At 41.1% G+C, this 14324-nt stretch overlaps 1 protein-coding gene across 8 annotated transcripts in view; it reads left to right on the top strand.

The window, feature by feature from the left end:
- The window catches only part of MBOAT2 (membrane bound glycerophospholipid O-acyltransferase 2), a 128699-nt gene that overhangs the window by 71363 nt on the left and 43012 nt on the right, over positions 1-14324 (top strand). Inside the window, exon 1 of one of the 8 annotated variants that reach the window (XM_060648072.3) lies at positions 10015-10018. The exons of the other annotated variants lie outside the window; for them this stretch is intronic. The gene's annotated coding sequence lies outside the window, so the exon portion shown is untranslated. Of the gene's footprint in view, positions 1-10014; positions 10019-14324 lie in introns of those variants that run through there. 8 annotated transcript variants of the gene reach the window in all.

Below are 14324 nucleotides of genomic sequence, written 5' to 3'. Positions count from 1 at the left end.
GCTCAGCTGGGAAGCACCATCCTCTCTGTGTCACCCTTGTTCTGTGTTTGGGGCCTGTGTCCGCATTGTCATCCTGGGAGCTGTTAGTCCTTTCTGGCCCGTGGTGGTCTTTTCACACCAAGTCGGTTGTGCCCCGCATTCATCCTCTTGGTACCGTTCACTCGCGTGCACACGTCCCGCACAACAGGACCGTACGGGACGCCTTCTCTTGGTCAAGCTCGGTGCTACGCACTGAGGGAGTTGGATGGCTGAGGTCCTCGAGGAGCTCGGTGGGGTGGAGGATATGGACATCCGAGAAACCCGTTTTTACAAAGGGTGGGAAAGCCATTCTGAGAGGAGATCCATGGATCTCTTGGGATAGGAGGACTGGCAGTTAGAGCTAATCCTGCAAAACCCGACACTGTTGCTCAGCGATTGGCTGTCAGACATTGTGACAACATCCCTGACTTGACGGCAGGTTGTTGAACTGGAGAAGTTGTATCTTTCTGTTCTTTCTGTTGCTCTGTAAAAGGCAAGTGTATTGAATCAAAATGACATCTTTAACAACCAACTCTAGGAAAACATAAGACACGTGATCTTAAAATGTGAAGAATGGCTATTGTGTGTCTTTAAGAGGGTGTGCTTATAAATGTAATAGTGGAAGGAGCTTTTGTCTTTTTTTTTTTTTTTTTTTTAAATATTTACTTATCTTGAGAGAGAGAGAGCGGGGGAGGGGCAGAGAGCAAGGAGAGAGAGAGAGAATCCCGGGAGGCTCTTCAGTGTCAGTGCAGCCCCACACAGGGCTCAGTCTCATGAACTGCGAGATCATGACCTGAGCTGAAATCAAGAGTCAGATGCTTAACCGACTGAGCCACCCGGGCGCCCCATTAGGGGAAGGAGCTTTTAAACTTGGTTTGGAGAGACCATGTGGCTAGATGGTTGATTGATCACATATTGGTTATTTGAGGATAGATTAAACTGTTAATTGTAATACTTCCACAGAAACACTGTATCTTAGCACGTGTTACTGCACACACAGTAAAAAGAATGAGAACAGTATCACATTTGTTAAGAGTCCACTACATTTATAACTGGATTCTTAGAATAAAACTCAGGAAATTCTCAAATAGATTTTATTTTATGTATTTATTTATTTTTAATTAATTTATTTTGTTTTAATTTTTGAGACAGAGAGAGACAGAGCATGAGCAGGGGAGGGGCAGAGAGAGAGGAGACACAGAATCCGAAACAGGCTCCAGGCTCTGAGCTGTCAGCACAGAGCCCGACACGGGGCTCGAACTCACAGACTGTGAGATCGTGACCTGAGCTGAAGTCTGACGCTCAACCGACTGAGCCACCTAGGTGCCCCTCAAATAGATTTTAGAAGCCTGACGTTTTGACGATGGTTTTAAGACTCCGTTTCGAGACTGCCAGTTGTTTGTAGCAGATTTAACACCCACATTTACCTGAAACTCCACTGAAACGGGAGTAAAATGTCAGAGCTATGAAGTCAGAGATGGAGAATTGGAGATGCCTGAAGCACCTGCAGAGAGGATGGTGCTCTCGGGGCCCAGCTGTCCTGCCCGGGCAGGGGTCATTCTGGGACTGCACGTGGCTCTGTCATCATGAGCCATGTCATACCTTTTGCCATCGAAACTCTGCGCATGTATGACTTTCTTATAAATGGGGACGAAAGTCGAGGCGAGCTCCCTGTGGGATGTTGACCTGGGAATTATCAGCATGCCATTCCCGGGGCCACTTTCAGATGCTGTCGCATAGAAAAATGATTCTTCAGGCTGCCTTCCACTTAAAAACCACTAAATGAAAACAGAAAAACTTGCTTAATCATAAATGTTTAAAATAAGAAATATGAAGAATTTTTAAGCAGTGATCTTTCCAAGTCTCTGCTGACTTTATTAGACTTCAGATCTCGTCTGAAATATACTCAGAAATAGAACATGCAGTTTGTTTTGTTCATTTCATTCATTCCTAGGTGAATAGATTATTATGCCTAATAATTTATAATGTATTTACAGGACTGTTGTGGTTTTCGTGAAAAACTTTACATATATACATATTGAGCATTTTGGGAAATTGTGTCTCTGGTTAGTTAATTTTGTAAGTACTGCACCATTCTTCCAGTTACCTGTTATCAAAGTCAATTATTTATTGAGTACTTTTCAGACTATATTTCTTTTAGTGCCCTCTTTAGAGTTAAATCTAGTGCCCCCTGCCAATATTTAATTTTTAGTTCTTGGCTTATGTTTATTCCTACTGAACTAGATTTAAAAAAAAGAGACTAGGCAGACTGGGCAAATTGTAGTTTTGATTATTTAATGTGAAATGGTATATTCTAGAAATGGGAGTATGCAATTGTGGATAGAAACTTTCAGATAGATTTTGAGAAAATTGATTTGAAATGTAGGTTTGGAGAATTATTTACTTATAGGTGTTTGAGTAGAGTCTCTCTGCAAAATTACAGCGATATCCTATGGGCTTCAGTATAGTTTGCCAACGAGGAGAGTAGAGGTCGGGTTTGCAGGTACCAGTTTGAATAAAACTTGCTCCCTGACTTAAAGGCTTTTGTGACCCACTGGCAGTTTTAACCTGAGCTTACTGCATTCAGCTTTGTGTCCCTCCCAGCAGTGCCAAGGAAACGGAGGGAGAGAAACGGAGGGTGAGAACCATCCAGACGGATGGTTTAGCAACACACTATTATATAAGAACAAAATTATCCTTAAAGTGAAATAGAGCCCTATCTCACCAAAGTAATTAATGTGAAAGTAGCACCAGTGGAAAATCATGACCAACTTAAGGCAACACTGATGGTGACTAACTTGTCCTTGCCCTGAATTGCTGGAATTTCTGTGATCTGCCCGTGTACACGTGATGAGAGCTTTGGATGTTGCCAGGTTTCTTGAAGCTCAGTCATGTCCTGATGCTGTGAGTCTTTAATAATTCTTATTCCAGGGGCGCCCGGGTGGCTCAGTCAGTTAAGCGTCCGACTTCAGCTCAGATCACGATCTCACAGTCCGTGAGTTCGAGCCCCACGTCGGGCTCTGTGTGACAGCTCAGAGTCTGGAGCCTGCTTCCGATTCTGTGTCTTCCTCTCTCCCTGCCCCTTCTCTGCTTGCTCTCTGTCTCTCTGTCTCTCTCTCAAAAATAATAAACATTAAAAAAAATTAAAATAATTCTTATTCCATGGTTGTAATCAAAATAGAGGTCTAGTAAATGTGTATCATTCATGCCATTCATCCCGTAGAACCAAAGAGGTTTTTGTTTTGTTCTGTTTTTAATTAACTCCTCCATCAATGGATGTTCTTGAAGAAACGTGGACTTTGTTCTAGGTGTGATGGGTAGCTGTTGGGGAGTCTTGAGTAATGCCCACTGGGAGCTGGTCCCACTTGAGACCTTTTCCCAGTGGGCATTACTCAGGGGTGTGTGTGTGTGTGTGTGTGTGTGTGTGTATGTGTACTTATTTATTTATTTATTTTGTTTTGTGAGAGAGAGAGAGAGAGAGAGAGAGACAGAGAATGAACAGGGGAGAGGCAGAGAGAGAGGGAGAAAGAGAAAATCCCAAGCAGGGATTTCTGCACTGATAGTGCAGAGCCTGATGTGGGGCTTGAATTCATAAACTGTGAAATCATGACCTGATCGAAGTCGAGTCAGACGCTTAACCAACTGAGCCACCAGGCACCTCAATCCAGTGTCTATTTTGTAGATAGATTTGGGCATGGATATGAGTCATCTGATGTACGATATGAAGATCGATTTGGAGATTTGGGATATGGGGTGTGAGTCATAAACATATATCAAAAATGACTTCCGGTTTTTTGGCAAAGCTGAAAGATTGCAAAATGCAATCTTATGATATGACTCGATCTGAAGTATTACGTGGTATATGTGTTTTAATGACTTTTAATTGCGTTTAAAAGATCCAAAGCGTAGCAATTATTGTTTTTAAGGGTGTGTTTATTTTGAGAGAGTGTGCAATTCTTGATCACCGTTTACAGTGATCAAGAAAACTCGAGAAAAGGTGGTTTTGGTGGGATCAGGATTTCTACTTGGAACGTGTTAAGTTCCAGATGCTTTCCAGGCAACACCTAGAGATGTTAGGTAGCTTGTTGGTTGTTTGACTTTGGAGAGGAGGACGCATAGCCAGGCTGGAAATTGAGAATCTGGGAGCTGTCAGTACATAATGGGTATATAAAATCAGGGGCAGCGTGACATCCTCTTGGAAATCAGTAACCGGAGAAGAAAACCAAGCCCGGGGTCCCCAGGCTGAGAAGGAATATGCAAAGGAGATTGTATAAAATGTGTTTATTTCCAAAATACTTTTCAATCAACTTTAGGTATAATTTACCTAAAACAAAACCACCAGTTCAGTGGGTTTAGACAAACAAATAAACTGTAACTGCTGTCCAAATCAAGTTAGAGAACATTTTACTCATCCCCAAAGTTTCTTCCTCTCCCTGTGTGATCAGTCCGTCTCTGTTCCTGCAGCCAGTGATCTGTTTTCTGTCACTAGAGATGAGTTTTGCCTGTTGTAGAATTTTGTATACATGGAACTATATAGTAAGTAATCTTTTGTGTCTGCCCCCTCCTTTTTTTAAACTCAGTTTAATGTTTTAAAATTCCTGTGTCAATTGTGTTTATCAACAGATTGTTCCTTTTTTTAAAAAAAATTTGTTACTTAATTTTAATGAGAATTAGAAACTGGAGACAAAGCACACTCTAAGACATTTACATAGGAAATATTTCTATTTACACAGAAATTTACCAACAAGAAATTCGTTTTGTAACTTTATTTGTTTATTTATAAGTGTTTATTTGTATTTATTTTTGAGAGAGAAGCATGTGTGTGGGGCAAAGGGCAGGGGAGGGGGGGTGGAGAGAGAGAGAGAGAGGGAGAGAATAGGAGAATCCCAACTAGGCTCATGCTGTCAGCACAGAGACTGACATGGGGCTCAAACCCGCAAACTGTGAGATTATGACCTGAGCCAAAATCAAGAGTCAGACGGTTAACCGACTAAGCCACCCAGGTGCCCCTGTACTTTATTTTTTAATAGAAAGTCTGACTCTGTGAATATCTTAATTAGGTTTTTACTTAAAGTGAACTTAAAATATATTTATATATTAAAATATGTACTATGATCATGGGCATAATTGTCTTAGAATATATCAGTGTGTATATGTGTATGTACATGTGCCTGTATTTGTATATATAGATACAATTGTATATATGTGTTTATATTTTATATATGTATATATATTTATGATCCATATCTATCAGTCTATTTCTCTATATGTGCACACACAGATAATATATAAATATATATAATTTTCTTTTTAAAAAAATTGTTTTGAAATGTTTATTTATTTTGGAGAGCGAGAGACAGAGAGAGAACATGCGTGTGAGTGGGGGAAGGGCGGAGGGAGAGGGAAACACAGAATCTGAAGCAGGCTCCAGGCTCTGAGCTGTCAGCACAGAGCCTGATGTGGGGCTTGAACTCATGAACCATGAGATGATGACCTGAGCTAAAGTCAGATGCTTAACTGACTGTGCCACCCAGACACTCCTATATAATTTTCTTATATAACCTGTAGCAAAATGCAATCTTATGATATGACTCGATCTGAAGTATTACGTGGTATATGTGTTTTAATGACTTTTAATTGCATTTAAAAGATCCAAAGCGTAGCAATTATTATTTTTAAGGGTTTGTTTATTTTGAGAGAGAGTGTGCAAGTGGGGGAGGGACAGAGCGGGAGAGAGAATCCCAACCAGGCTCCATGCTCAGCACAGAGCCCGACGCGGGGCTCGAACTCACGGACCGCGAGATCGTGACCTGAGCCGAAGTCGGACGCTCAACCGACTGCGCCACCCAGGCGCCCCTTATCTTTTAGAAGTAAAAGGAACAGCAGATGGAAAGAGTCCGTCTGCTCAATTATTAAGGATTCCACGATGGAAGCAAAAGTGGTCCTTAGATACTGTAATTTTTTAAAGAAAAAAATCAGATCACAACCTACCAGATTGTTCCTTTTATTGTTGAGTGGCTTTCCATTGTATAGAATATGTGTACTACAATTTATGTATCCTTTGTCCTACTTATTAATGGACATTGGAGATGTTTCAGAATTGGGGCTATTATGAATACAACTTCTAAAACATTTTTGCACGAGTCTTTTTATGAACATATGTTTTCATTTCTCCTGCATGTTGTGCAGCAGAAGAGGGATTTCTGGGGCACAGGGTAAAATATATTTAATTATATAATAAACGGCCAACCTTTTCCAAAGTGGTGGTATATGAACCTGTTGCTTTTACAGTCTCACCAGCATTTGGTTTTATCATTCTTTTCAATTTTAGTCGTTCTAGTGGACGCGTAGTGGTATCTCACTATGATTTTAATTTAGATTTCTCTTGATTGATGATGTCAAGCATCTTTCTTGTGTTTATTGACCAGTTGTACACCTTATTTTGGGATGTGTCTGTTCAAATCTCTTGACTTGAACTTTATTATCATTTTATAATTCAAAGGATGAAGCCTTTTGTCAGTTTTATGAATTAGGAGTATTTTCTCCTAATATGTGACTTGCCTTTTCATTTTCTTAGTGGTGATTTGTTTTAATTACGCTTTTAATTTTAATTCCAGTGTAGTTAACAGTGTTACATTAATATGTTTCAGATGTGCAATGTAGTGATTCAACACCTCCATGCATTAGTCAGTGCTCATCATGATAAGTGTACCCCAGTGGTGATTTTTAAAGAACAGAACTTTGAATTTCTTTTTCTAGTTTATTTATTTAAAAAAAATTTTTTTTTAATGTTTATTTATTTTTGAGACAGAGAGAGACAGAGCATGAACAGGGGAGGGTCAGAGAGAGGGAGACACAGAATCTGAAGCAGGCTTCAGGCTCTGAGCTATCAGCACAGAGCCTGACGTGGGGCTTGAACCCACGGACGGTGAGATCATGACCTGAGCCAAGGTCGGATGCTCAACCCACTGAGCCACCCAGGCGCCTCTCTAGTTTATTTATTTTTGAGAGAGAGAGAGACAGAGAGACAGAGAGACAGAGAGACAGTGTGTGAGTGGGGGAGGGGCACAGAATCCAGGCTCCAGGCTCCAAGCTGTCAGCACAGAGCCTGACGCGGGACTTGAACCCACGAACCATGAGATCATGACCTGAGCCGAAGTTGGCCGCTTAACCAACTGAGCCACCCAGGTGCCCCAGAGAACTTTGAAATTTTGAAGTCTGTTTATCAAATTTTTGTTTCATAGCTCAGAGCTTTTTGTGTCTTTTCTAAGAAATCTTCATCTGCCCTAATATGTGAACCTTTTCTTGTAGAAGTTTTATAGTTGTATTGTTTAGGCTTAGATCACTGATCCATTCTGAGTTCATTTTTGTGTGTGTTATGAGTTAAAGGTTGAAATTAACTTTTTTCTGTATGTAGATCCACTTGTCCCAGCATTGTTAACTGCAGATACCATCTTCTCTGTATTGGATTGCGACTCACCCTGTATGTTGTGGCTTTATTTCCAGACTATTCTGCTCATTGGTCCATGTGACAACCTTACCCAAGACTCACACATCAGAATACGGACTTTCTTCTTATTTTGCCCTCCCCCTCTGCGTATACTTTCCAAGACCCTGTTTGGTCGTATGGTTTTTGTTTTCTAGCGTCCCCTGTGTTTTTAAAGCTGTCTCAAAAATTGCATAGAAATGCAAAGGCTACAGATTAGCCAACAGTGTGTTTGAAAGAGAGGAGCACATTTCGAGGTTTCACAACCCAGTGTAAGTGCCTGACTTCAAGACTGAGTATAAGCAGAGGAGGAGGCAGAATAAGAAGACAGTCAGTTAGTGTTCAGATACGCGCGCCTTTCCCTGAAGCTAAGCCTCAGGTCATCTGAGCTCACACATCTGGGAAAGTGAACGGTTTAATTTGATTTCAGCACATGAAAACAATTACTCATTTGTTAGATTTTTTGTCTTTATTCCCGATAGGAATTTTGAACCTTTTGGTGATGATGTTACCTCTTTTCCTCCTTTCGGAAGAATTCTTTTTCATTTCCCCTCAGCACTTCTGGTTCATTAATCCCATAGTCCCTGAGTTCTGGGTTTTTCCTGAACAGTCTCCACACTCTATCTGATACCTAAATGAATAGCTATTTTAGATGTGATTTCTCTTTTTGAAATGAGGCAGTGATTCAACATGTATATTTCTAAAAAGAAGAAAATGTTCTGTTCTATAACTCTCCCAATGCGGTTGATTTGATACGAGTAATAATCGTATCAGGATGCTTTGGGCTGCAAAGAGCAGAAATCCCAACTCCTGGTACACAATGGTGTAAACAGTATAGAAAGATTTACCTCCCGGAGCAAGAAGTCGTGAGGCAAGGCAGCTCTCTTTGATTAGTTCAGCAACTCAGTCTCAACGAGGGCATCAAAAAGTTCTACTTTTTGTTCTACTTAACTTTTTTATTCTGCCTTCCTTGCGTATTGATTTGTCCTTCGGCTAGCTGCTTTTACAGGTGAAAGGTGGCTGCTGCACTTACAGATATGACACTGGCAAGTGTCATACTTAAAGAAGGAGAGAAGCCTTTCTTTCTCCCATCCAAGTACTAACCAGGCCCGACCCTGCTTAGCTTCCGAGATCGGACGAGATCTGGCGCCTTCAGGGTGGTATGGCCATAGACAGAAGCCTTTCTAAAAGCACCGGGTCAGGTTTCACTGACCAGACCTAAGCCGTATGCCTACCCATAAACCAGCAGGGAAGACAAGATTGCAGTTGATTGAGTTAGAGTCCTCAGGATCCCTGTGTCTGCCTTTTATAAGGGAGAGAAGGAGGGGTCAGAAGTAAGGTAACTCTCTTACCATCACACAGGATGTAATAAAAAGTGACGGAGCCATCATTTACATCTAGATCAGTTGTGTCCGGAGTGTATTTGCTTGTATATGTTTCTGTTTGAAGACACTCAACGAAATTCTTACCTTGAGCATAGCACTTACGACAACACTGCACACACACGTATTGGCCTGTCTGCTTTTCCTCTGCTGCTGTGTGAGTGTGCAAAGTCAAAGGCTTGCCCCAGCACCTCGCCCTGTGTGATCTGACTCAAAAGAAAACAACAAAAGTTGGCCGTGCTTTTCCATCAGTTAGGAATGCATTTCAGTTGCAGATAATAGGGAAAAAGAATTCACCACCTAGGATTCTTTCTGGATATTAGGCTATTCAGAATCAATGCAGCAGGTAAACGTGTCATTGAGGAAGCAGGTTTCTTCTCTTGTTCTTTCATGCTGTCTTAGCCTGTTTGCCACCTCACAGGATGCAGGAGGGTTGCTACGACAGCCATCACATCCATTTTCTAGGCAGAAAGAATTCAAAAGTGTGAAAAGCCACATCAGCTGTGTCTGTCCCCTTTTCTGCTTTCAGGAAAGCTATCTAGGACTGTACATTAGAAATACATTGTGGGGCGCCTGGGTGGCTCAGTTGGGTGGCGCCGACTTTGGCTCAGGTCATGATCTCGCAGTTCATGAGTTCGAGCCCTGCGTCAGGCTCTGTGCTTGGAGCCTGGAGCCTGCTTTGGATTCTGTGTCTCCCTCTCTCTCTGCCTGTCTCCCGCTTGTGCTGCTTCTGTCTCCCCCCAAAAAAATAAATAAATAAACACTAAACAATTTTTATAAAAAGAAACACATTGTGAGCCACAGATGTAATTCTAAATTTTCCAATATACACAGTTGAAAAAGTAAAAAAGAAATGTATTAATTTTAATGATATATTTTATTTTACCCAGTATATCCAAAATATAATCATTTCAAAATATAGTCAGTGTAAAAATTATTAACAGTGTGTCTGAAGTTCTTTTTTAAGGCCTCAAAAAGCAAAGTGTATTTTACAGCTACAGAACATCTCAATTTAGACCAGCCACGTTTCAAGTGCTCTGTAACCACATGTGGCTGGTCAGTGGTACACTAGGAAATGCTAGCAACTAACTGGCTTTCTAGGGAAGCCAGATGCATAAATACACATGCACAAGTTAACTATAAATGCTGCTAATATAATGGATATATAGTCCATAACTTACAAATAATAAAATACACAATACTCTTTATTGTAAATTTCATAGAGCCAGTTGATTGTCATAGAATTCTTTCGTTGATTTTTGCCAAAGTTATAACTCACCACCTCTGGTTGCAGTTCAATCATGATATGACGTAATCAGACTACAAATAAATGTTTGGTTACCGACCAGTTCAGTAAAGAAGTTGCTTATGTCGTGGACAAACGAATGTCATTCTAGCAGGAATGTTGCTTGCTATTTCTGTTTATATTAACAAATAAGATGAAAATGAGACCATGAAGATGAATGTTGGAATTTCACTCATCTGTCCGTATGTGAGCAACTTCTTTTGCTGCATTGAATAATAGGTTTTGCATAATGGAAGAGTATTTCCTCTTTCTTTGTTAGTTACAATACAATGGCTATAGTCATGGCACCCTTCTAAGAGATTAATGGGCATTTCCTTCATCATTTTGTTCAGCATTTTAATTCTAATTTGGGTCAGTAAACCTGCCCATAAATTTGTTAGGCTTTAAGGACCATTACAGTTGCTGTTACAGCTGTTTAGCTGTACTGTTATAGGGTGAAAGCAGCCCTAGACACATGTAAACAAATGGGCATGGGTGTGGCCAAATACAAAATTTTATTTACAAAGCAGGCAGTGAGCCAAGTTTGGTCTACAGCCTTTAGCTTGTTGATCCTTGGTTTCAATGATCAGGAAGATTTATATCATTTGCCAGTTTTTGTAGTGTAAATGCTTCACCATGGTAGCTTTAAAGTGACTAACTTGGAGTCCTTGAATGTGGGACTGGGAAGAAATGCTCCATAGCTCACCATTAGATAGTATTTTTGTCGTGCAGATGCAGGAGATGTAAATAGCCTCAAGAGCACAGAAAATAGCAAATGATAAAATGGAACTGAAAAGTGACGAGTTTTGAATATTTAATGCCTTTGTAATACTGTTTATTTAGTTTTATGTTCTATCACTTCATTTTTAATGATGGCTGTGTTTAGCAACCAGTTTACAAAAATTCTTAAACTGACGGCCTTTCGGAGCTGGCATGAGCCCAATCTAGGACAGTGGCTGCCATATTGGGCAGCACAGATCCCGGACTTTTCCAGGAGCCTCATCCGACTTCTGCACGTGTCTCACAGACAAGATCTGTGTGTCCTGCCACTCTAGCTGCAAGAGAGGCTGGGGATTGGATATTTAGCCTTTGGGCCTCTATAGTAGAGGAAAGCAGGGGACGATGGAGATGGAAATACGCATGGAGTAAATCAGCCTAGAATGTCTACTTCAGTTTTGTTCTAGAACTTTTTCCATGATATTATCAGTATATGTTTATATACACACAAGTGTGTGTATATATGGACATCTGCATGGGGGTTCTGGTACCTCAAGTGGGATTATTCTTTAGTTCACTTTTTCTGCTTAAGTGACTTTCATTATGTGTACATATAGGTGTCTCTAATCACTATTACCGAATTCCATAGTGTGGTTTTCTATTTATTATTTCCATTTATTTTAACTAATATTGAATTGGAGACATTTAGTTGGTTTTCTATTTTTATATATTTATATGAAGTATAAATTTCATATTACTTGTAGTACTTTAGTGAATATCTATGTGTATATCCTTGTGAATATATATAAGTATTTTTATTTTTTAGGACAGACTCCAGAAAGTGAAATTGGTAGTTCAGGGAGCATGTACGGATTCTGAGGTGTACTGCAAAATCACTTGCCAATAAAAGGGCTGTTTAAAATTTTGTCCCACCAACGGCATCTAAGAGTGCCTGTTTTCCCTACCCAGACTGGGTATTGCCTATTTTTAAACTTTTGGCAGTGATGTTGGGCAAGTAGTATTCTAATATGCATTTCTGGATTATTCCTATGAATTCCTGATCATTCTTTATCTTGAATCACATTTCTTTTTTTTTTAAGTGCATTTTTTTTTTTAGTAATCTCTCTATCCAACATGGGGCTTGAACCCACAACCCTGAGATCAAGAGTCGCACACTCCAACAACTGAGCCAGCCAGGCACCCCTCACTTATTTTTCTAAATGGACTGGCTTTATAATTTTTTTTAACTCTGTAATTTACTCACTCACATTCTCATCCATTTTCACTTCATTTCTTAAGTGAAATCTGATTTCTTAAGTGAGATCTGTTCACAATCTGGATTTTTGTACGTGTGCGTGTAGCGTGAACCAGGAAACGGTTTTCTTTTTATTTCCGAAAGGAGAGCTAACTTTCTAACCTCTTTTACCTCATTCCTCCTTCTCCCACTCATTTCTGATGCCAGCTTTATAGTCATAAACAGAAACTTCTAGTTGGATGAGTCTTTTTTCGAACTTCTCCGTTTGGTTAATCTTTTGATCTATTTATGAAACAATACTCCTTCATAAATCACTGTGACGTGCTCTTTTGTCTGCTGGGATCCGGCGCGTCCTCCTCACCGCGTGTTTACTCAGTGTTCCAGAAGTCCTTGAAAGTCAGCTGGTCAGGTCCCACCCAAAGTATTGTTAGGATTTTGATTGGGATTGTGATGTTAAATTTAGAGATTAATTTCAGAAGAATGGGCTTTATGTTATTGGAATTTTCAAAATAAGTCTAAAATTAAGTTAATCTATAGTAACACATACACCGTTCCTTTCCTACTTCAAAAACTTCCATATCCTTTCTCCCAGGAATCCGTAGTGTCTCAGGCCAACAGAATACTTAGTGTTTTGGTAGATTTTTTTTTTAAGATTTTTTTTTTTAATGTTTATTTATTTTTGAGAGAGTGGCGAGAGAGAGCATGCATGCACAAGTCAGGGAGGGGCAGAGAGAGAGGGAGAGAGAGAATCCCAAGCAGCTCCACACTGTCAGCACAGAGCTCAGTGTGGGGCTTGATCTCACAACCGTGAGATCATGACCTGCGCCAAAAGCAAGAGCCAGACGCTTAACCGACTGAGCCACCCAGATGCCCCTCTTATTATTATTCATGGTTCTATGTGTTGGCTAGATTCGGCGGGACAGTTTTTGCTTGAGTTCTTACGTGGTTGCTGTTAACTGTTGGCTGGAACATTTGAAAGCTTAACTACTCGACATCCAAGGTGGTTTCCTTCCGCGGCTGGCGGTTGATGTTGGCTGTGGGCCGGGAGATCAGCGGGGATTGTTACTTCTCCACGCGGGTGCCATCTGCTCACACGGGTGGTGGGGCTCAGAGTGCGAAGGACAAGCGTTTGAGATGGAGAACGCTGCAAGACTTCTTCTGACCGGGCCTTGAAGTTTCAGGAAGTCATTTCCGTTATGTTCTATTTGGTAAACCAAGTTATTAAGTCCAGCCCGGATTCTAGGGGAAGAGAATTCTATTCCAGCTCATGTTCAGAGCTGCATGTGCAGTAGGGTTTTTACTGGGAGCAGCGACCTGTACTCTGGCCTGCGCAGTTTACAGTGCATCCTGCATAAACAGTATTCTCACTTCCTCTCAAGACCCCCAGAGTGTCACCTCCTTACGGCATCTGGCGTGACCCCTCCATCTCGTCGTCTAAGTCAGGTCTGCTATGGATGAGGCTTCTTCAGTGTGGTTCCTCAGGGACAGCTCTTGGCCATGTGAGGACCAGGGCGCTAATGGGGGCGGTTTTTGCACCCCTCCTCCCGGTACCCAGTATATAGTGGTGAACAGTGATAGGGTACTTGTAGTAGATCCTTCTGTTAAAAAAAAAGGAGAAGAATGCAAGTCGCTTAGCAATCTCTGGTCCATAGTAACTGTGGGATCCAGATGGACACCTGTTACCCGTGCCTTGAGTGGTGCCCCCATCTAGTCCCTGTGAGTTGGTCTCAGTGGCTCTTTATCCACACCCTGAGCTGTCCTTCCTTTTTATACAAGAGGTAGCCAGATTTTGCCGTTGAATAACTTTCTCAGCCCACTACCTACCAGTAGATAACTGGGGACGTGGAAATCTCTTCGTTTTGAACTGTTTCTCCCTTGGAGTCCAGTCTTGTGTAACTCTCTTGAAAACTGATGCGGGCTTCCTGTGTGTCCAACTAGAAATCTCCTGCATTTGACCGAAGCCACACCCACAGACCTCTTTCAGACAGTCTCCCTTTTCTTTGGTCCGAAAGTGCTGTGGGACAGCACCCTCCAGGTTCTTGTCTAGCAGAGTGTCTAAGAGGCATAACCTTGAGATTCGTGGCAACTGTTGTTTTTTTCTGAGAGGTTCTCTAAAGGTGTGCCCTTATGTCTCCCTGAGGTGCCATGTGGAACAGTACCTCTCGACTCATCTTCACTGTG

This window comes from Panthera onca, chromosome A3, assembly GCF_046562875.1.
Source record: "Panthera onca isolate mPanOnc1 chromosome A3, mPanOnc1 haplotype 2, whole genome shotgun sequence".
NCBI lineage: Eukaryota > Metazoa > Chordata > Mammalia > Carnivora > Felidae > Panthera > Panthera onca.
Note: the sequence above shows the minus strand (reverse complement) of the source record. Positions and strands in the feature narration are given on the sequence as shown.